General features: G+C 48.3%; 1 protein-coding gene across 4 annotated transcripts in view; it reads right to left on the bottom strand.

The window, feature by feature from the left end:
- The window catches only part of HIVEP3 (HIVEP zinc finger 3), a 535,336-nt gene that overhangs the window by 174,961 nt on the left and 334,748 nt on the right, over positions 1 to 25,627 (bottom strand). For all 4 annotated transcript variants that reach the window (XM_073007415.1, XM_073007416.1, XM_073007418.1 and 1 more), the window contains one exon: positions 19,724 to 19,803. The gene's annotated coding sequence lies outside the window, so the exon portion shown is untranslated. The remainder of the gene's footprint in view (positions 1 to 19,723; positions 19,804 to 25,627) is intronic.

The raw sequence follows: 25,627 nt of genomic DNA, 5'->3' as shown, positions 1-25,627 counted from the left end.
GGGCCAGGGGTGACTCACAGTTGAACTAAAACGAGATGGGCCCTCTCCCCAGCAGAACACACTAAAGTGCTCAGCAGGTGCTCACGTGGCTGTGGGCCGCCTGCCTGTGCGATCCCAGGGTTAGTTTGTGAGCCACAGAGGACAAGGCACCCTTGCACCACATTCTTTCACAGGCACAGCTCTCGGGGCACACATCCTCTGGGCCAGAATGGTGCAGCGCTGGCCTGGACCCTCTCTCCTTGCTTCCCCAGAGACCATCCTACTGGGATGGGCAAGTGATCCAGTGGGCTGGCGGTACCTGAGGGAGGAGGGGCTGGGAGGGAGACCTTGTGTTCAACTACATAAGTTCCACTGCCACAACCTTGTGACTGTGTCCCCTCCTCCTGATAAGGACTGGCTGCCCCGGCTTGGGTGTTCTTTCTGACTATGTGCGAATCCCGGTTCATTTACAAATCTGCTCCCAGCTCCCCTCTGGGAATGATGAAGCCCTGCTCAGACACATCCCGCCTTCCTCTAACGCTCTCCCTGATGACATTTCCCTGACTATTACATAATCAAGGGAGCCCAGCCTCCATCAGCCAGGACTTTAATTGGAAAGCTCTTCCCCAAGGGTCTCAGGGGATATGGCTTGTGCCAGCCCAAGCCCTCTTACCTCTCAACTCTTCTCTGTGGTCTCCCTTCTCTCTCTCTCTCATATGCACACAGGGACACGCAGGCACAGATATTTACGTACCCCACCAGCTGAAGCAGCTGAGGCCACATCTTCTGTGCCTGTCCTTGGCCACACTCAGTGGCTTGCATGCTTGGTGCTCACTGTGAACTATGCTGCCCTGGGTCTTTCAGGTCCATCCCCGCCAGGAAATCTTCTCTGAGGGCCTCCATGGGTGGCTCAGGGCTGGCCTCCTCCTGGCTTCCGTGGCACTCTGTGTTCATGGCATTGCTGTAGATGTGTCTGTCTCCCTACCTAGGTCGTGAGCTCTCAAGGGTAGGCACCAAGCCTGATTCTTCCCTGTGCTCCCAGCCCCTGAATTGGCCTGGCCCCGAGCGAGCTCTGGGAGGGCTGATGGAACAGGTCAGTGAAGCAGAGGGAGGACGCTGCCGAATGCCCTGTGGTTGGTGTCTTGGGGAGCTCTGCATGAGCTGCTCTACAGACTTTCCAGAAACACCACAAAATATCTGCTCTAGACAAACCAAAGAAATGAATCCAGTTTTCAGAGTGGAAACTGATGCCCAGTCAGGGAAGGGTGGTGCTTAGGGATGCAGGACCTCTTGGTGGCAGACAAGTCTTAAGGGGACTCGATGCAAACTCCCTTAGGCCTCTCCACCATCCTCTGCTGCCTCCGAGACCTCAGTAAGAGCCTTCGGAAGCTCACTCAGGGCCGCGCTCTGGGGAACTCATTTCTATTCCTTCCAATAGATATCTTCCAGGCCCTGGGCTTGGCCTGGGACTTAGTCCTGATGCTTGCGGAGTTGTACAGACATGTACCCAAAGAGGTGCAAAGCAGGGTGAAAATCTAATAATAGAAATATGCACAAAAGTGCCATCAAGGAAGATAGAGGAGGTCAGAGGAGACACTGTGGAAGGAATGACATCTAAACTAGGTCTCAAATGAGAGTTTACAAGAGGACTAAGTGGAGATGGGAGAGGAGAGGAAGTGGGTGGTTCAGTGAAAGAGAAATGTGCAAAGACAGAGAAACATGAAACAACACAGCAAAATGGGGATCTGCCCAAGCCAGGTAGTGGGGCTGCAGCCCCAAAGACAGACAGGAACCTGCACTCGAAGGCTGAAGCAGTGGGCAAGGCCACATCAAGAAGGGCTTGAAAGCTACACTAAGCCAACTGGACCCCAGCTGGTAGGAAAAGAGCCTTATATTTGCAGTCCATGTGCCCTGTAACTCCCTTCCACCATCCCCAAAGTGGTAAAAAGCACCGGTAGATGACATAATCCCACTCCATCCTTTACCCAGGCAACCCCCTAGGCCCTGGAACAAACACTTCACCACTCATGGGAACTCCTCTTAGCCACAGACATCCTTGCATCTCAGAGCTGGAGCTATGAAGTGCTAACAATTAATCATTGCAGAGATGAGGTCATGGTGCCTTCAGAATATGAAGTCCTCAGGGATAAGTTTTATAAACAGGTTTGGAACTTTAGCAAAAACAGCTTCTCTTGAGTCTGAGTAAAGGAAAGGGTTATTGCCTGGCTCAGAGCTGGTATGGCCATGGCTTGAGGCTGGGAGGAAGCCCACAGTGGCCGCATGTTTTCCCGTGAGATTGCACCTGCACTGAAAATCCTGGAGCATATTCTAGGACTTTCACTAGGGCCCAGGACTCAGTAAAAATTCAGGAGCATGAGTCAAAGCAGCCTGGCAGAGGATGCAGCTAAGTTAGAAGAGGCTCAGGACCTGGAGGCAGCCCTCTGTGGTGCTGCCTCTCACTGCCATCTCTATACAGCACTTAGAGGTTCTTCCCATCACCGCCCTCCTGGTCCTATCACTGCTGGTGACCCTCATAACCCATAGAAGAACTCAGCAAGTTGTGTGGGGTGCAGGGTGTTGCTACGGAGCTCGGAGGACTATCAGTCTCTAATTGGTTAGCAGCTGTGTGGTCCTTTGTCCTGTCTTCCAAAAGCATTGCCTTTAAAAAAGACCTTTGCTTGACCTTGAGATCAAGTCTGCTCTTCTGACAAATGTGGAAACTGAGCCCTGGCAAGGGGAAGTGGTTAACCCAGGGTCATGAGGTGAGGTGGGGACAGGGGTGCAGGAGGACCCAGGTCTCCTCACTGTCTGCCTCACCACTCTGACTTCCTGGAGGTGACTCAGCAAGACAGGCAGCGGAGGAAGGAAGTGGGAAAGGGAAGCCCAGCCTGCTGGATTCCAGGTCACCACTTTGTTAGTCCAAAGCCACCAACCACCTTGGCCATGCAACTCTGCCTGGTGCCAGTGACCTTCCAGCCCTTCCTTCCCAAGGCTGCAGTTGCTGACCATTTCCTCCAAGGTCAAGCTCACATGGCCTCTCCAGGGTCTCCAGCGACTCCCTGCTGTACAGTCCCATGGTGCTATCCTCCTGCTGGGGTCAGGCGTCACCTCCATAGACCTGGTATGTGGCTGAACTTGTGCAGGCTGAAGGTTCATCAATGAGATGAGAGGAGGTGTAATTACTGCCTCATGTTTAATAGCTGGGCTCTGGGGCCTGTTTTCAGTTTTCATCACTTGCTGGCTATGGGTGCTTTGATCAACCTCCCTGAACTCGGTTTCTTTTTTTCTTTTTTATTTTTTTGAGATGGAGTCTTGCTGTGTCACCCAGGTCGGAGTGTAGTGGCGCGATCTCGGCTCACTGCAAACTCCACCTCCTGGGTTCACGCCATTCTCCTGCCTCAGTCTCTCGAGTAGCTGGGACTACAGGCACCCACCACCACACCCGGCTAATTTTTTGTATTTTTAGTAGAGACGGGGTTTCACCGTGTTAACCAGGATGGTCTCGATCTCCTGACCTCGTGATCTGCTCGCCTCGGCCTCCCAAAGTACTGGGATTACAGGCATGAGCCACCGTGCCCGGCCCTCAGTTTCTTTAATCTGTAAAATGAGATTACAAGTAACAGTATATACTTTGTAGGTTGCTTGGAGGATTAGATGAGATAATGGCCTGCCCCAGACCATGAACTTAAGACATATTGGCTCTTGACATCAGCGACTGCGCTAGGTGTGTTCACATGCATCCTCTGATTTAATCTTCACAACAACCTGCCAGGTGGATACCATTATTCTCTTTCACTGGTGAGGTGAGGGCACACAGCTCATGGCCAGATGTGAACCTGGTTCTGTCTGATTCCAGTCTGGATATTCTCCTGTCTGCTAAAGAACCTTCTCTTACTGTTATATGGTCAAATGCCTGTGTTTGCCCTACTACCATGTGCTTGTGTGGACAGGGCCTCTTCTTCTTCTCCCTGGATTCCAGTCCCGGCTCTAACACTTCTCAGGAATGAGACTTGTCTCTGAGCCCCCACTGTCCCATCCATACGCTGAAAAATTGGCACTCCCCCAGCCTTCTTCTTGAAGGAACACACAAGATGGATGTGATGGTGTTCTGCAAACTGTACCTTGCTGTTTGAATGCAAAGTGTTACTCCCCCAAGCAGAAATACTTTTGGGACTGTTACAAGTGCAACCTGAGGGTAGAGATCCAGGAGGACCAGGGCCTGTGGGAGCACCTGCCTTGGCCACCACAGGAACTGCTGCAGGTCCCTTCAGTCTGTGGCTTTCTATATGTTGAGAGCAGGTCCTTGAGAGCAAGGCAGGGAGGTTGCAGATACAGTACAAGCCTTTGTTTCCTTGCCTGTTTCCTTCACTGACTGTAAGTTCCTCAGGCAGAAGGAATGGCTCACAGCACATCCCTTGGATGGATGGCATTCACCCCCCTCTCCAGCCACATGGGCTCCTGGGAGCTCACGAAGTGGGCCATGCTGCTTCGCTCCCATGCCCAGCTCAACTCTCCAGGGGAAGAGATCATCCTTATCTCATGAACCCAGGTCTCCACCTCAACTGTAGCACTTACAATATCACAAACCTGATTTCTACCTTGAATCCTTTTTGGAACAGGGTCAGGATTTGAATAAATAAATATATTTGAACTTCTTTGTTTTCTGTCTGTTTCTTTTGCTGGATTGTAAGTTCCCTAAGGCACCTTCTGTGTGATACTCATCTTTGTAACTCTCAATAACCAGCACCAGGAACACTTGGGGTATGTGTAGCATGGTTCTCTCTCCAACCCGCCTCTCTGTCTTGCAAACTCTCCCTATCTCACGGGCTGGCATGTATTAGAACTGTGTGTAACAGTGGAAACAACAGGCATCAGTGGATCTGAAAACAAGCAAATGGACTGGCTTATCATGTGGGGGCTGTCTCATGTCTTGATGAATTCTGGGTTTATTTTTGGGTTCTGGACTGTGGTTTTTTGTTGTTTGGTTTGTTTTGTTTTTTGAGATGGAGTCTCACTCTGTCACCTAGCCTGGAGTGCAGTGGCGCAGTCTCAGCCCACTACAACCTCTACCTCCTGGGTTCAGGAGATTTTCGTGCCTCAGCCTCCTGAGTATCTGGGACTACAGGCACACACCACCACACCAAGCTAATTTTTTTTTTGTATTTTTAGTAGAGATGGGGTTTCACCATGTTGGCCAGGCTGGTCTTGAATTCCTGGGCTCAAGTGATCCTCCCACCTTGGCCTCCCAAAGTGCTGGGATTATAGGCATGAGCCACCACATCCGGCCATAGACTGTATTTTCAAAGTCACCACTTAAGTAATCTCTTCCAGAACAATGGGCTGATGTTCAAGATACACAATGAGGAGAAAGCAAGGAGTAGGAATCCATCAAAAGCCCCATTACAGTTGTCTTCTTTTCTCTTTGACTTTGCCGTTGATGAGTTTACATGCCTGACCACTTCCAGGACATATCAAGCCTGGACATAACTGGATTGTGAGAGTGTGCTGTGTACTTCTAAGTACTGACTGGACCCATACAAAAGCCTGGCCTCTTTTATGGGTCAAGGAGTCCTGGTGAAGACAGTATCAAGTCTTCCAGGGGTGGGGATGGAGTACAAACAGACAGCAGTTCTGAGATCGCAGAACCCAGGAAGCAGTTCTAGCTGCTATGAGTCTCTGGTTCTCATCTGTGAAAAGGGAGAATAAAATCCACCCTGCAGAGTCATCACAGGAGCAGCATGAGATTACAATATATAAACACAGGAGCATGGTAAGAATGGATTCATTCACTCCACAAATAACCATTTTGCATCTACTATGGACCAGGCCCTGTTCCAGGGACTGGGCACAGTATACAGACAGTGGCATGTGGGCTGGTCCTGAGCGCTATCAAGAAAGGCGAAGCAGAAAAAGGGAACAGAATGGGGGTGGTGGCAGTAGGAGGTGTTGCCTTGTTAAGTAGGGGACCAGAGAAGGCTTCGCTGAGAAAGGGACATTTAAGTAAGGACCCAAACGAAGTGAGGGATGGGCCATGTGCATACGCTTCCTAACAGAGGAAACAGTAAGTGCAAAGGCCCTGAGGCCAGAGTTTGTAGAATAGTACACCGTCCAGAGGATATGCGGGCAAGACAATCACTGGGGCTGTGAAGGCATTTATGCAACTTCTGAATTTCACTGAATTTCACTCAGAGATAGGAAGCTATGGGAGGTTTTCCAGCCAAGGTGACACAAGCTGACTTTTAGAGCTAATCACTAAACTTCAGCTGCCCCTTCTCTTCAAAGCTTCATTAAATATCCAGACCTCTGCAACTCCAGCCTATGTGCCTCTCCTTTCTCAGATTTCTTCCAGCTTTCCACATCTCTCCAGACCAAGAGAGCCTCATCATGCTCTGCCACATGCAGGCTGGAAAGGGACCTCGCAGCGAGGCTGTGGTTGGGAAGGGAGAGAAACAGAGCGGTCTTAGGTAAGGGATCTTGCTCCCCGCCCTCTGTGCTCCGAGGGCCTCTGGACCTGGCTCAGCTGCAGCGAACGCACATACTTAGGTGCACGGTGATGCTGGGAGCAATGACAGAGTCCCCGGTGCCCCTTCACCATCTGAGAAAGCTCAGCGCAGAACTAGGGATTTCACTCCATGCTCCCTCACCCTGCTTATCTACTGAAAGGTGAAATCATTTGTTTTAAAATAAAACAATTCCCATCTCTATCAGTGGTTTTTAACCTTTTTTGGGTCACCGGCTCCTTTGAGAATCTGCTGAAAGTTATGAGCTATGAGAGAATGAACATGAGATATGTACTCATTTTCTTATCATTTCAGGGGTTTCACAGATCCTTGAAAATTCAGTGAAGAAACCATTATCTAAGCCAACCATTTCCCAGCCACAGCTCCAGATGAATGAATGAATGAATGAACAAATAAATAAAGAGGCTGAGTGCAGATGGAGGAACGATGGGGGATGAACAGAGCAGAAAGAGGCATCTGCCTGTGGGCACCACGGTTCTTGCTGATGGTTCCCAATGCCTTCAAAGAAGCCAATTGGGAAGTGACATGGGGTCAGGGCATGCTTGACAGGTGACCTCCAGATAGCCGAGCCGATCTCCTTCAGTTCCTCTCATCTGACCCCTTCTGTTGCTCTCCTCTGACCCCTCTGGGTGGCTGTCTTCCTAAAAGGTATCAAAGCACACTTCCCTGCCTTTCTCAGGGTGCCCTGAACAAAACAGAACTCTTTTCCTGGATGGCTATGGGGCAAGAGAACGAATATAATCAGATGTATAAAATGTAAGCAATCACTTTTTCTGGTCATATGGCTGACCTGGCTGAGGCCTAGAGGCCCCACACTGGTCCCTCCCCAGCTCTTTCCGGGATCCAGGTTTCTGGACTCCCAGTTCATTTTAATTTTTGATACATCTCCAGGGAAGGTGGAATGAACACTTAACTCATTCTTAAAGTCACACCTCTCACTGTGAAACTTTGAACACTATCTCATTTTTTTCTAATCATTGTTCTACATTGTAACACAGGGAGACCTTAGGTGGACTGGGGTGGGTAGGAATCCATCCAAACACACAGTGGTCCCAGGGAGCTCTTCTCACAGAGAAGAGCCTCCAAGGCCCTAGTGATGTGGCTCCCCCGTCTCTCCTCTGATCATTCTGCCTCCTCCTCGGCACCATGCTCCAGACATCCTGAGCTGGGAGTTCCCCAAACGGACCTGTTTTTTTTCCACCTCTGTTGCTTCAGGTGTGCTGTGCTGGCCACCTGGAACACAGGCCACCACCTGCTAGTCTCACAAGAAAACTCTTACCTCTCTGCTCAAGCTCCTTAGAGAGCCCATTTCCTTCCCCTGGGAATCCCATGTCCTCACCTTAACCCCAGCACTTAGGACACTGTATTTCCAACATTTAAAAACAATCTTTTTGGGAGAACAGAGTTACAGCTTAGAGAAAGACACTTACAAATGTTTGCTTACCCATTCATTTCATGAACGGAGTCTTATTTATCTTTGTTTCCCCAGCAAACAGCACAAGGTACATATTGATGTTTCCGTAGGTATTTGCAAATAAATGTTTCCCTGGTAGAGTGGTTCTCTCTTTACCCTTCCAGCTGGATTGTCTGTTGTGACCTCAACTCCCTGCTGGTAGGGTCCAGTCTTTCACTGGCCTCCCTCAGCCTCCATGGGGCACCTGTTAGAAATGCGTGCAAACCATGAGGGAACAGGCGCCGAGGGGCTCTCTTGGGAGTGAACTCGCCAACTTAGTGTTTGGAGGTCATGCCTCAAGCTATGGCTGCCCTGGTGAGTCTGCGCTTTCTGGGATCTGGGTGGGTAGGGTCACTGGCGGGGAAACCTCCTCCAGCAAGTTGTCATAGTAACCAGGACTTTCCGTTTCATGGGAGAGAGTCCCTGGGAGGAAAAACACACCAAGGGCTTGGGGGGAGTGGTAGAAAGCCATGAAAAGCCTTCTGACGCTGTCCTCCCGTACCCTTTGCTTTGCTTCCTACTGGTTTACATGCTCAAGGTAGAGGCCATTATGTGTGGGCATCTGAGTAGAAGCTGCTGAAAATAGCTGCCCGACTATTTCAGGGAGCAGCTGAATATGCATGAAGCTATTTTAGAAAAGATGTCCCTGGCCCAGCTAATCCAAACCCCATCCTTTCCCTTAGAAGTGCCAAGACAAGTTGAATGGGACCTTTCTTAGTCTTTCTCACTAGGGTGGGGGTGTTTCAGAAGCCGCAGAAACAACACCCTGGCTAATGCTGGCACTGTAGCCTGTCGGCTCCACCTCCCAGTCCCGTGGTGACAGAGGCTTCTAGCCAGAGAGCTCAGCCCTCCAGGGTCCTCCGGGGCCTTGGCAGCCTTCAACAACTACTTTGCCACAATCTCGTGTGCCTAGGTATTTGGGAGTCTCAGATCTTAGATATTTCCACATGTTTGTTCATTTCTTCATTCAATACACTTGTATTGCTGGATAACATGTGTGAGGATTGTGTTGGGTGCTGGGAATAAAAGGTTTCTGATATCAGCTTATGGTAGGGGAGTGTGGACAGGTGAGTAGAAAGACAATAACCATAAAGTTCCAAAACAGAGAGGAATCAGCTGTTGGGAGGTCAGGGGAAGGAGCCCTTGCTTCTTCCTGATGGTCAGAGAAAGAAGATGGCGTTTGAGCTGAGCCTTGTCTGAGAGACATGGCTGGCTCAAGGGGCAGGGGATGGCTGGGTATGGCAGGGGCACCCTGGTGGGAGGGTGTGCCTGCAAAGAAGTGAGAAAGAAGGGCAGGAGACTGTGGGGACACTGAATGCTGGGCTAGCAATGCCTTCTCTGAGTCCTCAGGCTGGGATGGGGAGCACCCCGCTTCCATGAGCCTGAAGTGCCCGGTGCACCCTTGCCACTGCCTTCAACCTAGACCAGAAGTGCCTTGGGCCAGGAGCCTGGTCAGATCCTCCTGGGCATCTCCACAGCCCTGTGCCAGGCTTGGGACTGAGCATACTTACATATTGTTGGCTGAAAGCATGGATTCTGGCCCGGCGTGGTGGCTCACACCTGTAATCCCAGGACTTTGGGAGGCCAAGGTGGATGGATCACCAATGGGAGTTCGAGACCAGCCTGGCCAACATGGTGAAACCTCGTCTCTACTAAAAATACAAAAATTAGCCAGGTGTTGTGGCAGGCACCTGTAATCCCAGCTACTCGGGAGGCCGAGGCAGGAGAATCGCTTGAACCCAGGGGGAGGAGGTTGCAATGAGCTGAGATCGCTCCATTGCACTCCAGCCTGGGTGACAAGAGTGAAACTCCATCTCAAAAACAAAAACAACAAAAAAAGAAAGCATGGATTCTGGAGCCAGACTTCCTGGGTTCAAATCTGGGCTCTGCCCCTTACTGGCTGTGACCTTGAGCAAGTTATCTGACCTCTCTTTGCCTCAACTATAAAATGGGGATAATAATACAGTCTATCTCAGGGAGTTTCTTGGTGAGAAGACTCCATTACATGAATTAATATATGTCAAGGGCTTAGAAGTCTGTGTGGCACATAGCAAACAATACATAAAAGGGTTAACTATATTATTCTAATGAGTATGGATTTTTATCTTGACTATGGAGTGCCATCAATAACAAGTTTTCTTTCTAGATTGAAAATAGCTTTATTGCTTTGACTGATCGTATTATATGTACCCACTGTAAAAAGTTAAAGTATTATCAGTATAAAGAAGAACAGAAAAAAATCCCCTTAAATCCTGACTCACTACTGACATGACCATCTGCTATGGCCTGAATGTATGTATCCCTTCAAAATTCATATGTTGAAATCCTGACCATCAAGGTGACAGTATTAGGAGGTGGGGCCTTTGGGAAGTGATTACATTCTGGGGGCAGAATCTTCATGAATGGGATTAGTGCCCTTATAAAAGAGGCCAAAGAAAGACCTCTCATCCCCTCTACCATTTGAGGACACAGCAAAAAGGTAACACCTATGAATCAGACAGTAGAGCCTCATCGGATCATGAATCTGCCTTGATCTTGAATTTCCCAGCCTTGAGAACTGTAAGAAATAGACTTCTGTTTTTCTAAGCCACTCAGTTTATGGTATTTTGTTATAGCAGCCTGAATGAACGAAGACACTATCTTTTTAGACACCGTCAATCCTCATTATTCATAGATTCTGTATTTGCAAATTTATCTACTTGATCAAATTTATTTGTAACCTCCAAATCAATAATTACATTCATAGTCATTTGTGGATGTGCAGAGTGGTGAAGTTTTGTGTTTTTTTGAGATGGAGTCTCGCTCTGTCTGCAACCTCTGCCTCCCAGGTTCAAGCGATTCTCCTGACTCAGCCTTTTGAGTAGCTGGGATTACAGGCCTGTGCCACCATGGCCAGCTAATTTTTGGAGTTTTAGTAGAGACAGGGTTTCACCATGTCGGCCAGGCTGGTCTTGAACTCCTGACCTTAAGCAATCCACCTGCCTCAGCCTCCCAAAGTGCTGGGATTACAGGCGCGAGCCGCTGAGCCCAGCGTGGTGAAAATTTTGTGTTGCCTAACGTGCGTGTTCCCAGATGAGGCTGAATGAGGTGACCTTCTGCCTTCTAGTTTCAGATCCCATATGATAAACAAGTGTCCACAAAAAGGACACTATGGACAGTTTTCGCAGTTTTGCACTTTTTGTTTGGTGATTTTACTTTTTCAAATGGCCTCCAAATACAGGGCTGAAGTGCTTTCTGGTGTTCCCAAGCCCAGGGGAGCTACTGCGCGCCTTACAGAGGAAACACCGTGTTAGGTAAGCTTTGTTCAGACAGGACTTATAGTGCTACTGGCCCTGAGTTCAATATTAATGAATCCACAATCTATGTTAAATAAGGTATGTTAAAACAGAAACACACATAAAACAAGGTTATATATTGATGAGCTGACAAAAACGTTGTCACCAGAGGCTTGCAGGAATCTCCTGCTGTAGTTCTCCCAGGAGCAACAGTTCAGTATTTGCTTATTCCGTGTTTGTGAGGACTTTATAGAACATACCTACTGTAAATAACAAGAATCAATGACATCTTTCTAGATACATGTATATATGCTTCTGTGCAATTTGGAATGGATGTCCCATACCCTTTTGATACTTTAAAAAATCATATGTTAATATGTCAAAGGCATGTTTCCATTTTCATAAATACGGGTCCTCAGAGGGCTGTATCACTGTGCACATTTCTGTGATAATAACCAGGAGCTCCCTATTGATGGGCAATTTGGTTGCGTCCCATTATTTGCTATTACAAGCAATACTATGATGAACGTCCTTATTGGTAATAATAAAAGAGCTAGCATTTATTCAGCACTTAGTAGGGGCCCAACCCTCTGCTAAGAGTTTTATAAGTGTTATCTCATCTAAGCTTTGCCACAAGCCTATGAAAGTGCCTATTACTATGCCCACTTTGCAGATGAGGACTTTGATGCTTACAGATGTTAAGGAACTTTTTTAGGGCCAGGTGGCTTGAAACAAGGTCTTTCTGATCTCAGACTCTATACTCTTAACCAACGCTCTGCTGCTTTCCTACACACATAATCCTGGGCACTCTAGGATACTTGTTTAGAAGTGAACTACTGAGTTGGAAGGTGGGGACATTTGAAAGTATTGACATATAAACTCCCCTCCAGAAAATGTGTATCAATTTGTGACCCACTAAACAGTGTTCCGGTGTTCCTGTTCCTCATTCTGCATTTCCCCAAGTATTTTCATTCTTTGAAACGGCCCCCGAAGGACACTTTGATTGTTTAATGTGCATCCTCTGTCCCTGGGTGACGACTCTTCACATGCTTTCTATCCTCTGTATTTTGTCATTTGTGAATTGCTTGTTCATAGCCTCTGCCCATTTTTCCGCTGGTAATTTGTCTTTATCTAATACTTGGCTTACAAGAGCTCTTTGGGTATTAGTGCTGCTAACCTTTTACCCATCATGCCTATGTTGAAATACTTTTCTTAGTTTGTTATCATCCTTTAACCTGATTACGGTGGGGTGTTTGCCCATAGGGTTTTTAATTGTTTTCCTTCACAGTTTCTGGATTTGATATTACATGTAAGGAGGCATTCGTCATTCCGGTATGACACAAATATTCCCTCGTTGTCTTCCTTTTAGTATCATTATGGTTTCATGTTTTTTAATCTCCTTGGAATTTATTTTGGTGTAGGAACTGAGGTAGGGAGCCAGTTGCATTCCCTTCCCTCCCTACAAATAGCTCGCTGGTTGTCTTTAGAACACATCAGCAATCACCTGCATTTTCATCTCTAATTCTCGATGCCATGCATTCACATACTAAGCCTCATGTACACTGATATCTACTTCTGGGCTCTCTGTTCCTTGAGCCATAGGTCTATCTCTGTACCAACACTGACTTTTTCTAGGCCATTCGTCCATGTTTATTTTTCCAGATATACTTCGTAACCATTTTATGAACAATTTTTGGGGGGATTTTGAGATTCAATTTTATTTATAGAACAATTTATAATACCTTCTTCAGTTGATTCTTCATAATTTTATGCTTTTATTTCTTTGGATAATGAAGTCTTTTTCCCTCTATGCTTTCTAACTGCCTTATTTTGGTACCACCTTCTTGGTGAAAGCTTTTCTACTCAGCTCTGCAGGAATCTTTTCTAATTTCTCCCCTCTCAGCACTCTGACTTTTGTGTGCCCCACTCCACTTTTTTACCCAGAATTATAATTACTGCTTAGACAGTGAGCCCCTTGAAGGCAGGGTCCTTGCATGGCCTATTTGTACATCTCCTACCACACCTGGCAGGTTGTCGGGGCTTGGGAGATATGTGCAGGGTGAATGAATGAACGAACAAGTGAATGAAAGACATCCTCCTGGAAAGCTGATCGTGAAATGAAATGAATCAGTTACAAAATCCCTCTTTCGTAGGCTTTCATTAGAAAACAAAAGATTTGTCCTTGGCTAAACCCCCAAGAACGTGTCAGAATGAGAGAAGTGGCTCACTACTAGACTGCGTGTCATGTGCAACATGCCCCAACACCTGTCCCCAGAGACTGCCACCCTCACCAAGCAGCAGAGCATTTCTCAGGCAGGCTCTCAGGCCCTAAAAGGCCTCCGGGAGAAGGAATATAATTATTCACCATGTGCCTGTCGCTGTGCTAGACTTTTACCAATAAGATACCACACCCTGAAAGTTGAGATCACTAGTCCCATTTTGCAAATGAGGAAACTGAGTCTCAGAGAGACGTAATCCTACCTAGTAAGTGGTAGGGGCAGCTGAAGCCAGAGCTGTGGGGCTCTAAAAACCTTGCCTCTCCTATAATAACCTCCAGACTACCAGAGGCTGGGAGGTTGAGGGGCTGTGGCCCAGAGGGGAATGCTGTACAGAGTCAAACAGCAAGGGTCCTGCTGTCACTAAACCAAGACAGTCCCTAGAAAACTTGTTTCCCCCAGAGCTGTATGATGCCGCTTCTATAAATCATTCCTAAAGAGCTTAAGTCAAAGAGCTACTGTCAGGCAGGGGGCACATCACACAGGCATTCTTGTTGCTATGGGACTGGGGAGTGGAGGGATGGGGGAGGTGGACGACTCGCCATGGAGGCAGGATGTTGGTCTCCAGTACGTATCTGGAGATGGCCCTCCGGAGTCCTCCCCCTTGCCTGCCCAGGGGGTTGTGGCTTTTAGACAGCCCTGCAGGCGCCTCCTAGCAGTGCCGCCAAGCAGCCACTTCCTTATCGGGCTGGTAGAGGCTGGGCAGGCCTCAGCTTATTTCTAAGCCTGGATTAGAGCTCAGGTTTCTCATGAAGGACCATGGGTTGGCGGCCAACACATTTACTGGACTTGACTCTGTGCCGGGCCCAGTGCAGGCCTCAGGGACGTGGGGATGAGCAGCCTACGAGCCTCCTGCTTCGTGCAGCTCCATTCCGATCGGGAGGTGAATCACAAAGAAAACCCCCAACCCTGCCCAAGAGCCACAATAGAGATCTCTAATGCTAAGGGTGCCCAGATTTGGGGGGTCAGCCCACTGCAGGCTGTGGAGGTTGGATGTCAGGTGGGGGCATACGGGCTTCATCCTGTGGGCAGAGGGAGATGCCCTACATTTTGAAGGAAGAGCCTGCCATGGTTAGATTTGTGCTTTAGAAACAGACCAACTAGGTATATTTGTTTTTAATAAACATGAATTCTTTCTCAGGTGAAAATTAAAGCGTTTCCATTTTGGACAAATAATCCCAACATAAGGAATCACAGCAGATGGCTATGGCCCTGGATGAGCTGCTTACCTATGGTGCTGATGAACAGAAAGAGCCCTGGGCTTGGAGTGAGAGACCCACCTCCACAGTCAAGTCCCTGCCACCATCTTGCTGTGTGACCTCCAGCAAATGACTTCCCCATCTCAACCTCGGTTGCCTCATCTGTCAAATGGGAATACTGCCACCTAATACACAGGGCTGTCTTCAGGACAAAATGGGGTATCAAATGACACTGTACATTTGTACCTACTTGACAAATGTGAGGCATCAGGGTGAGACACCTGAAGTTCAGTCCATACCTCCGAGGGCACTTCAGATGCCCCACAGCCTGCAATGTCTCGGGAAGTCTCTCTCAGCTGTTCCAGCTCCAATCAAAGCCTATCCTGAAAAAACATGACCCCATCCAAAGAAGCAATCTCCCACATGTTTGGTGGGCCACCTGCCCACGGGGTGCAGCCTGCTGGGCCACAAACGTCAACAGCAGCCCCTTCCTGGTGGGAGAAGGAACAGGGAACTGGCTTGTTCTCTGAGAGCAGTGTGCTGGCGGGTGATGAGGAACATTTTAAGGTGGGACGCTTCTTTCTGCACCGTTGGCAGCTGTCTACGTAAGGCGCTCATTATGTGCAGGCCCCAAGGCCAGTGAGCCTGAGAGGCCAAGCTAAAATTAGTGTCAGATGTGTACCCGCCAGACACACTGAACATCCGAAGGTCAGATGCCTCCAAGCAGCCACCCGGGCAGGAGTGCGGCAGATGGGCACCAAACAGCTGTGGCAGCTGCTGCCTCTTGTTCCTCCCAGACACAGAGACCGACAGCCCTGTGCAGCAGCCTGGTTCAATAGCCCAGCTTGAGTTAAAAAATAGAATGCAGAGTATAATCCTAATTAAAAAAAATCTGTGTATGTGCATAGAAAAAGAGGTGGAAGAGGAATTTACTAAATAGCCCAGTCATGGATGTGGAATAGTAGTGAGTTTTTTTTCCTCTACTTTTCAAAATTTTCTCAATACATACGTATTACTTTTGTAATCAGAAGAATACACAATAAGATGCTATCTTATATATTCCCATGAAATATATAAAATGATTAAATTGCATATGCTTATGACAGGTGGTATATATGTGTGTGTGAATATATTTATACGGCTGGCTGGTGTTAAAGATCAACATTTCCCAACCCCACATTGTACGGAGGAGACGGAGGCCCCAGGAGCAAAGCAGGAAGCAGAGAGGCAGATTTTCACCGAGGCTGGTGTTGCACTGGAGTTTCCCCAAGCCTTGCCCCACTTAATTCTGTAGTTGGTTTTATTCCCACTTAATGGAGATGGAAACTGAGGTACAGAGAAGTGAACTGATTCACTCAAAGATGACCAGTTCAGAAGCCACAGAGCCAAATCCCAACCCTAGCTTTCCACCCACAGCCCACTGAGCTTCAGGAAAGGAAGGGCCTTTGAAAAAAGAACAGAACAAAACAACAACAAAAACACCCCACTCCTTGAAGTCTCAAACATTCCGAAAGCAACCTCTTAAGGGACTGAGTTTTGAATTCTTTCCTGAGCCCCTCTAGGTACACGCCTTCCTTAGCTCTGGGGCGTCATGGTCATCTGCCCATGGGAACCTTGGAGAGGACGGGTAACAAATCATGACGTGGGGGAACAAAGGGCACAGCAAATCCCAAGGTGGGACTGGCTGGCAGGTGCCAGGCCTTTGGGACGGGGGAGGGGGAGGGAGTTGACTGGAGAGGCTGCTGTCTAAACTCTCAGTCTTCCAGTGCTTCGGGAGGGGCAGCACCACACAGCAACGCCAGATGCCCTGATCTGAGGCCTTTGCTCCAGTTCCTCCCTCTGCACGAGTGCCATCTCTATCCCCATATGCTGCCCTCAGTCTTCCAGGGCCCAGTTCATCCAGGCATTTGTGCATTCTTATTGATGAACACATTTTAATTGAGGGCCTGCTAGGTGCTAGAGCAAAAGACATAGTATCAACCCTGTAGGTGCCTCTAGTGCTCAGAGAAAGGCTACCCAGGGTCATTCAAGCATAGACTCTGGGGTCAGACTGTCTAGGCTCACCCTGGCTAAGCCACTTCATAGCCCTGTGCATTTGGGCCAGTCACAGTCTCTCTGTCATCTGTAAAAGAGGATGAAAACAGCACCTGCCTCATAGACTAGTGCAGGTGGAGTGTACATCTGTGGAAAGCTTTTAGAGAACAGTGCCTGGCATGTAGTAAGTGCTCAGTAAACCTCAGTTGCTATAAACATTCTCATCATTACCCTCTGGTGCAGATTCCCTCCTTATGGTGCCCACCCTGCTTTTCTCCTCTGGCTGCTACCTCCTCTACGGTCCCATAGCACTTTGAACACCCCTCCATGAGAGCACTGATGAGCATGCAGTACAGGTGTCTGAGGCCCTGTTCCCTCCTTGTCTCTACCTGGGTAGGGACTGAGTTTATTCATCTCTATCCCAGCACCCAGCACAGATATTATAACATCACCAGGATTATGTCAGCATTTGCAGCTAATGTGTGCCCTCAACTCCAATCGAGAAAAGTCTTAGAGGCATTAGAGGTTGCCTATCTGGTCTTATCATGGAGCTCATCAATGTTGCCCTTGAACTGTGGGGCCTGACCCTGGGTGTGACCTTCCCGATGAGAACCAAGTTGATGAGGGGGCTGTGTGCTAAGCTTCCATGAATGCTGCTCTGTGACAGGGAGTTCTGCTGGGCAGGATATCGAAAATGCCAACTACTGACACCCCAACACAGCCTGCTGTTTCCCATGCCATGCCTTTCTCCACTGGGGCCCCATGCCCTCCCCATGCTGATCTGAGAACTCCCACAGATCCTTTGGGTGCCAGTGCTCCTCGCTCCACCGCCACAATGCTTCTTCTAGCCACAGCCCCCACCAAATGTAGCTGCCTCTCTCCTGGGCTTCTCTTGTTTCTGCCCTGGGCCTGTGGGGCTGCTATTCCTGGCTATTCCTCTGTCTATGTGTCCCTTCTGGAGAAGGGGCAAACTTGCTCTTGTTTGGGCCCCCAGCGTCCACCAATGCCAGGATCAGAGGGGTGTCAGGAAAGCTCTGCTGAGCGCACTTTTCAAAGGAAAGTCAAGCCCATTGGCCTGACCTCCCGTTAAGGCATGCATGCTGACTGCTCACATGACCTTCTGAACGCAAAACTCACAGGTGGCTCTAGGCCAGCCCTGCCCATCAGCTGCCACTCACTCCATCGCAGGGCTGAGTTGGCAGGGGAGCCCTGAAAGTAAGTGCTGACCACATGGTGAGCACCGTGCTGGCTTCTCGCTCGAGCTCTTGCATTTGACTCTGGCACCACCGCGGGAGGTGGGTATTCTACACAGAGAGGCCCTCCTGAGGCTCTGACGGTTCCACTGCTCCTCAAAGGAGGCGTGGGGTAGGGTTGCAGCAAGGCTCTCTTTGGCCCCAGAACCTACTCTTTCTACACTCCTGTGAGACAACAGGTGTGAAAGTGTTCTGAGTTCTACCAAGAGAGGAAACTGTAAAACCATAGAATTGCCAGTTATTACCCACCACACAGAAACTACTCTAGGACAACCTTGCTATCAAAAGAAGTCTTTAGGGGCCTTGGGAACAGCATTGAATTCTTACGAAATTGCTGCCCAGGAGGGGGTGGCCTATTTTCCTTCAGGGGCAGGAAAGGAGGAGAGTGAGTGGGAGCTGGAAGAGCAGAAGAGAAGCAGCCCTGTGGCCGGAGTGGCAGCCCAACACAGGATGGGGCCCCGGGGACCTGAAAGGATGCAGAGGGATGCTGGAGTCTGTGAGAGCTGAGGTCACAGACACTTCAGCACGGGGTGTTCTGCCCCGGGCCCCTGTTGATGTTCTGTAGGTTCTGACATGTGCACCTCCTCTCATCTCAGCCTCCCCACCACCTTCCTCCCCGCCCTCCCACACCCTGCTAGGGGCCTCTCTCAGAACCACAGGGCTGACTGTCTCCCTTCCCTGCTTGTGTAGGACCCAGCCCAAGCTCCTGGGTAACCTTCAGAGTCCTGCCGCTCTCTCGGCCTCACTCCCACCCTCCTCCTCTTGGGCCCTGCATCCCAGCGACTCCACTGCTCCACTTGCTGTCCCTTCGGCTTAGGATGCTCTTCTTCCATTTTTCACCTGGTGAACTTCTATTCATCCTTCAAAGCCCAGTTCAAGTGTCACCTTCAAATTGTCTTCCTTGAACTACCCCCACAACCAAACCCTGAAGAATAGAGCCCTCCTGCCTTCACAGGTTTTGCTGTTCTGTGGCTATTTGCACATCGATCTCCTCCACTGGAGCAGAAGCTTCTTGAGGACAATGCCATGATTTGTTCATCTCTGTGCCTCAGTGACCAGCACAGAGGATAGAGCACAACAGGCAATAAATGATGTCCTGATGACGAGGTCATAAGAGGGCAGGCACGGGGCTGGTGATTGCATCTGAGTTTGACTTCCAGCAGTGTTTACTAGGAGGAATACAGGCCCCTCCCCAAAATGCACACATACACATATATGGTGAACACACAGCCCAGTCCAGGATATCTGTGGCTATAAAGTCAATGGAACAATCAAACAGAAGACTTGAGTTCTAAGGATATGGTACACAGCTGCAGGGTCAGCCATACTGTCCTCCCCAGAGCCCACGGCCTTGGCCTGAGCCCTGCTGGGTCCACCGAGTCCCACTCCCTCACTTTGCAGACCAGGAAACAGAGACCCAGAAAGGAGGCACTTGCATGAGATTTTCCTGAGCAATAAAGGCAGGCCTGGGGTCAGAAGCATTTCCCCTGGCTCCCGGCCCAGGACTCTCCCATCACCATATGCTGCCATTTGCAGAAATGCCAGCGGCAAAACTTGGGACATTTGGGTGGCTTTTTCCTGAAGTCTCGGTAGCATGTGGGGCTCCATTCTCCTGCCCGAGGCTAAGGTCACTCCTGTCTACCTCCTGGCCTCAAAACACAGCCTAGTGGCCTTTGGGCTATGCTGAAACTGCCCTGTGTCCTGTGGTGTGATGAAGGATGGGGAGGGCTCACCTGCCAAAAGCCAGCCGTGGTCTCATGGTCGAGATGTGTCAGAGATTTCTAGAGCTTGGAGAGCTGTGTTGGAGGGAGGCCTGTGGGAAGTAGAGAAAGTGAGAATATTATGCCACCGCCATCTGTCAACTTTCATCTGAGTTTGAAAAATGCATCCAAAAATGGAGAGCACAGCCTTGCTGAAAGCAAGGCCTCAGCCACCACCCCTTCTCCAACATGGTTATGACAAGGTCAAGATCAGGTCCCTGGGGATGAAACCACAGTCTCAAAATCTCAGTACAGAGCTGAAAGTCACAAGTTGTCTGCCCCTGGGAACCCCACAGTTATGCTTGTCCCGTGTTCAGGCCTGAGGCTGGAGGAACTCCCACTTTCAAACACTCCTCGGGGAAAACACCCTTTGTGGGTTCCCTAAGCACCGTTCATTGTCATTCACTCATTCTTGCTTTCATTATTCATTCATTCATGTAAGCATTCGACAGCCATTCCGGAAGGTTGTTAGATGCTGGTGTCAGGTCCTCATAGAGATGAAGTCTCTGAGTGTAACAGCCTAGATCCAGTAAGAAAGGCTGGTGTAGACCCAGGACAAATGCCACAGGCTGGTGGGTTACCTCCCTTCTCCAAGTGACCTCTGTGCCAGGTGCTGGGCAAAGCACTTTGGTTAAGCCATGCAGGATGGCAGAATGCTCCTACCATTTTCGGCATGAGGACTTCTCTTTGCATGAAAGTATTTCTCCAAACTCCTCCTGATGGTAACTGTATACCTATTATCTTCTCATTGAGAAAATAAACAGTACAAAAGTTACAATGAACTAATGCTTTGCAATTAACTTGTATTTTAGTAATTACAGCACCACTACTTATGTTTAAATTACAGTTGGACACATACTCATTTGAGACATGTTATTTATGTCTTCTGGGCTTAAGGCTTTGAGCCCTTGGGGATCCATTCATTCAATATTCATTCATTCAACAGACATTTATGGAGCATCTCTGAGATGCCCAGCCCGCTGGTTCAAAGGTTAGGGATCCTGGTTCAGGAAAGAGCTGCAGCTCTGCAGTGAGGTACACTTAAGCTTAAGCCCAGGTAACACTGGATGTGTGCCCTTAGGGAGGCCATCTGGTCTTCCTCCAGCTCTGAGTCCTCAAGAGCAAGATGCAGATGTAATTGACATTGGCAAGTTGTTATGAGGGGTAAATGGGATAGTAGAAAGCACCCAGGTAAGAGCCTGGCACAAAGCAGAAGCTCAACAAACGGGCACCCAAGGATTATCATCATCCCCATCAACATCAATGTCATTACTATCAACAACAACAGCAGCACCACCAGCACCATCTTGCTTCCCTTCTCTTCCTGAACCTTCAGAAGCCTTTCCTTGTCCCTCTACTAGGGTATACAGCAGTTTCTACCTTATAATAGAGTTATTTGTATCCACATTTATAATACCTTGTAATAGAGTTATTTGTATCCACATTTATAATACCTTATAATAGAGTTATTTGTATCCACACTTTCTTTCTTTGGTTCATGCCCAGCTCTGCAATTTTGGAGTTGTGTGAACTTAGGTAAGTTATTTAACCTCTCTGAATTTGTTTCCCCATATGTAAAACGGGAGCTGTATTTTTAGTAATTCATTGAACTGTAATGACTAAATGAACTGATGTACATAAAACCTCAATACAACATCTGTCACGTGGAAAATGATCAGATATTACAGGTTGTTATTGTTCATGTTATTGTTATTATTATTACCATTATTATTAATACAATTTCTCCTCCTGACCTGTGAGCCCCTAGGGGCATAGCCATTGAAAATTCATTTCTGTCTCCCTGCAGAGTCTAGCACAAGGCCAGTCTCCCAGCAGACATTAATAAATGTTTGCTAAAACAGTTTTGGAGGTTCACACAAATCAAGTGCAAAATAACTCAAGGGGCATGGTCAAGGGTAAAGAGCCTTGCTAGGACCCTGAAAAACCCCAACAGATGTCCTGAAGGGAGCTAAGCATTGCTTCTACGGCTCTCTCCCTGTCAGGGGCTTTGGGGGCCTTCACCTGGGGTGGACTCATTTGTATAGCCGAGGCTCCACCTTCTAGGCCAAAAGGCTGCTATGAAAAGGCAAATCCTCTATTTGGCTTCAGCATGAACTGGGCTCTGTGGAGGCGAGACAGCTGCTTGGGAAATGGGCTCCTGGGAAAGGTGGTCTCCAGAGAATCAGCTTAGAAGAGTTCCTTGCAAGCGCCAGTGCCAGCAACTAGCAGCCTGCATGCAGCTGCCTCTGAGTCAGTCCCAGTCCCTTGGTGGCTACAGACCCTTCCTTTAGTCTGTTTCCCCCACTAAGATCCCAAGGCTGGCAGCCTGTCCTGCCTATGGGGAGGAGCTAATATCCATTGAGCCAGAAGCGAATTCTTTGCCTCGTTTAGACTTCACAATGAGCCTGTGGTGAGCACTTGAATCTTGCCACACACCAGCCACGAGACCCTGGTCAAACCACTCAGCTGCCCATGTCTATTTCCTTATCTGTGAGCACATGTCAATATCCTTGTTCATCAGACCCATTTTGCAGAAAAGGAAGCTGAACCATACAGAGGGAAAGGCATTGTGAAGATCATAGAACTAGTAAATGACAAAGCTGGAGCTGTTTGACTTCAAAGTTCCATGCATTAATTCATCCATCGACTACTATTTTAGAGCCTACCATGTGGTGGGCACTGGATTCATAGACTCTTTTTAAAAATATTCATATTATCAATTTCCCATTGCTCCTAAGATACTGGTATGCAAGGTAATTCAATTTAAAAAAAACACATCAAGTCCTTCTACGTGCCCAGGCACTGTGTGAGGTTCTGGTATAAAGGATCACATTGAACCCTCATGACAATTCTGTGCAGTTGACCTTTTTAATGCCCTTTACAGATGACAAAATGGGTAATTCAAAGAGGCAAGAGAACGTGTCCAGGCTCACTCATGCAGCCTGGATGGACGTCTGTGCCCATCTGATGCCAAAACTCACTTCCTTCCCTTCCCACCATGTTGTTTCTTTCTCTCCAAGATGCTCTCATCTCCCCACCCTGGCTTGGCCCATAATGATGCAGCCTCTGGAAGTTCCCTCAGTACCCCTGGCAGAGGGTGTTCTCCGTCCAGCAGAGAAGGACAGCTGTCAGCCCTACCAGCCTGTGCTGTCCACACTGGATCTTCAGGACTCTGCTTCTCCCTGGCTCCTTCCACTCCCTGAACTTGACCCCAGGATGACAGACCTATAAAACCCAGAAACTTGTTTGCTTGTATCTTACCTACTTCCAAAAAGGATGTGAAGAAGATTAAGGAACAAAAGTGCAGACCGAGGCTCAAAACACTGGACAAAAGCAAAAGCAGATGTAAAGGAGCAGGGGGTGCTGGAAGCCAATGTTTGGAAGAACACTGTCTGGCGCTCAAGGGGTGTGAGGAAATGGGTGCTCTCACATCGCTGCTGGTAGTGAAAATAGAGTACGTTTGAAAGGCAGCGTCAGAGTGTGCATCAAGAACTTTGCCTCACAAATATCCACACTTCTGGGCGTCGTCATCCCAATTCCCAGGAAGACAGTCTAAGAAAAAAAATTCTAAGCAAGTTCCATGCGGTCTTACTTCTAATACTGAGACATTGAATACCGACAACAAATCTAAGTGCTAACACATGGAAAGGGCTAACACACCACTGAAAACTAGGGTACAGCTATATCAGGGGTTGACATCCTGTAGGACAAATCCAACTGCTAGCCTGTTTTTGTAAATAAAGTTTTATTGGGACATGACCATGCAAACACATGGAAAGGGTGAACCTACCGTTGAAAACTAGGGTACAGCTATCTCAGAGGTTGACAGCCTGCAGGACAAATCAGGGTACATGTGCAAGTTTGTTACATGGGTATATTTTGTGATACTGAAGTTTGGGCTTCAAATGATCTCATTGCCCAAGTAGTGAACATAGTACACTATAGGTAGTTTTTCAACCCTTTCCCCCTTTCCTCCCTGTCCCCTTTTAGGATCCCCGGTGTTTATTGTTCTTATTGTTGTGTCCGAATACATGTGTTTTATTTTTATTTATTTACTTATTTATTTATTTTTTTTTGAGATGGAGTCTCACTCTATTGCCCAAGCTGAAGTGTGATCTCAGCTCACTGCAACCTCCGCCTCCCAGGTTCAAGAAATGTTCCTGCCTCAGCCTCCCTAGTAGCTGAGATTACAGGTATACACCACCACACCTGGCTAATTTTTGTATTTTTAGTAGAGGAGGGGTTTCAGCATGTTGGCCAGGCTGGCCTTGAACTCCTGACATCAGGTGATCCTCCCACCTCCACCTCCCAAAGTGCTGGGATTACAGGCATGAGCCACCGTGCCAGGCTGGAATACATGTATTTTAAAAAGAGAGATGCCTAGCTGAATATGCTCTGGGCATAGTAGTGGCCACAGTAAAGAGGAAAGATGGGTTTTAATTGTCTGGCAGTAGGAGGGGACCAGGAAGCTAGTAAAGTCAAACTCTCCTGGCCCAGATTTTGGAGAGGAATTAGTCACCAGGGTCTTTGTTTCAAGGAGTTTCTGAGCAACACAATGGACAACTTTCTCTACTGTTCTGCAGATGTGCTGAGGTGTTGCCCACAGAGACAGCAAGTCCTGGTTATTGGTTCTCTGACAATGTCAAAGAAAGAATGTTAAGCTATGGTTCTGTAAAGGCAATTCTCTTAGTGGCCAGTGTGACATAGGAGCTCAGTTCAAGGACAACATTGCAGAATTGTGTAGAAAAAAGCACCAACGTACCTAGCTGACTAGTGAGTTTTAGCCAGAGAATCTTTTCTTAGAAAATAACCCTTAAATTGCAGATTAGTGTGTAAGACAGATAAAGGCAGGGCACTCTGGTGGAAGCTGAGCTGGATATATTTCATTCCGTTCCCCTCAGCTTCCCCGGGGCTGCCCTTTGAAGGGGTTCTGAAGGACCTCTGGGGCTTCTTGGAGCCCAGCTGGTGAACTGCTGCATTAGACCATCCCCAGGGCACCTGCTGCATCCCTGGTCTTTTGCCAAGTCAAGGGCACTGGCAGGAGAAGCAAAGGATACTCTGCTACCCACAGAAGGCAGAGCCATGTCCTCTAGAAACCAGAACAACCATGAGGGCAATGACAAGACTTTGTTGTGAAAATTAAAAAGTGCAACTTATGATTATGCTTCCATAGAGGGCCTTGGGTGCGGCAAGAAAGGACTTACTCTCTCTCAGATGGCAGTTCTGGAGCAGTTTCAAAGGCTCTTAAAAGGCCAAGGCTGAGGCTCAAGTCCGGGTACTAGGACAGGTGAGGAGGGTCTCTGGTGGGTGGATACACCTAGAGAACAAATATGTGAACCAAGGTCTTGGATCCATTTTCATTCCAAGAGGGAAGAACAAGAAGCCTTTTGGGAGCAGGGTGTAGATGGTACAGTGAAGTCACTAAGAGGGGGATCTGGGGTCAGATTTGAATCCTGCTCTTCTACTTATTAGCTGTGACTATGAGAAAGTTACTGACTCTTTCTAAACCTCAGTTTCCTCATCTGTAGAAAAGGAAAATGATAGCCATATATGATAGAGTTGCTGGAAGAATAAAATGATTTACTGCATGCCAAGTGCTTAGCACCTTACCTGCCCTAATGAATACATGCTCATAATGGTTTGCTATCTGCAGCAATAGACCTGGCCAAGCCAAACCCTGGCCTGTCAGGGTCAGTAAGCCTGGGGTTTGACCTTCAATTCGTGCAGGCTTGAAGAAAGATTCAGGGATGTTCTGGGGCTGAAACCAGTTTCCTGTAGCTGACGAACAGAAGACTTAGAATTTCTAGAGTGACTGGGAGATGCCAGGAGGGGCCATCCCCCAGGTGAGTGCACAGGGAGCCTCTAAAAGGATTCGAT

The sequence above is a fragment of the Chlorocebus sabaeus genome, chromosome 20 (assembly GCF_047675955.1).
Source record: "Chlorocebus sabaeus isolate Y175 chromosome 20, mChlSab1.0.hap1, whole genome shotgun sequence".
Lineage (NCBI taxonomy): Eukaryota > Metazoa > Chordata > Mammalia > Primates > Cercopithecidae > Chlorocebus > Chlorocebus sabaeus.
The sequence above is the reverse complement of the archived record's forward strand: the minus strand, read 5'-3'. Positions and strand labels throughout refer to the sequence as shown.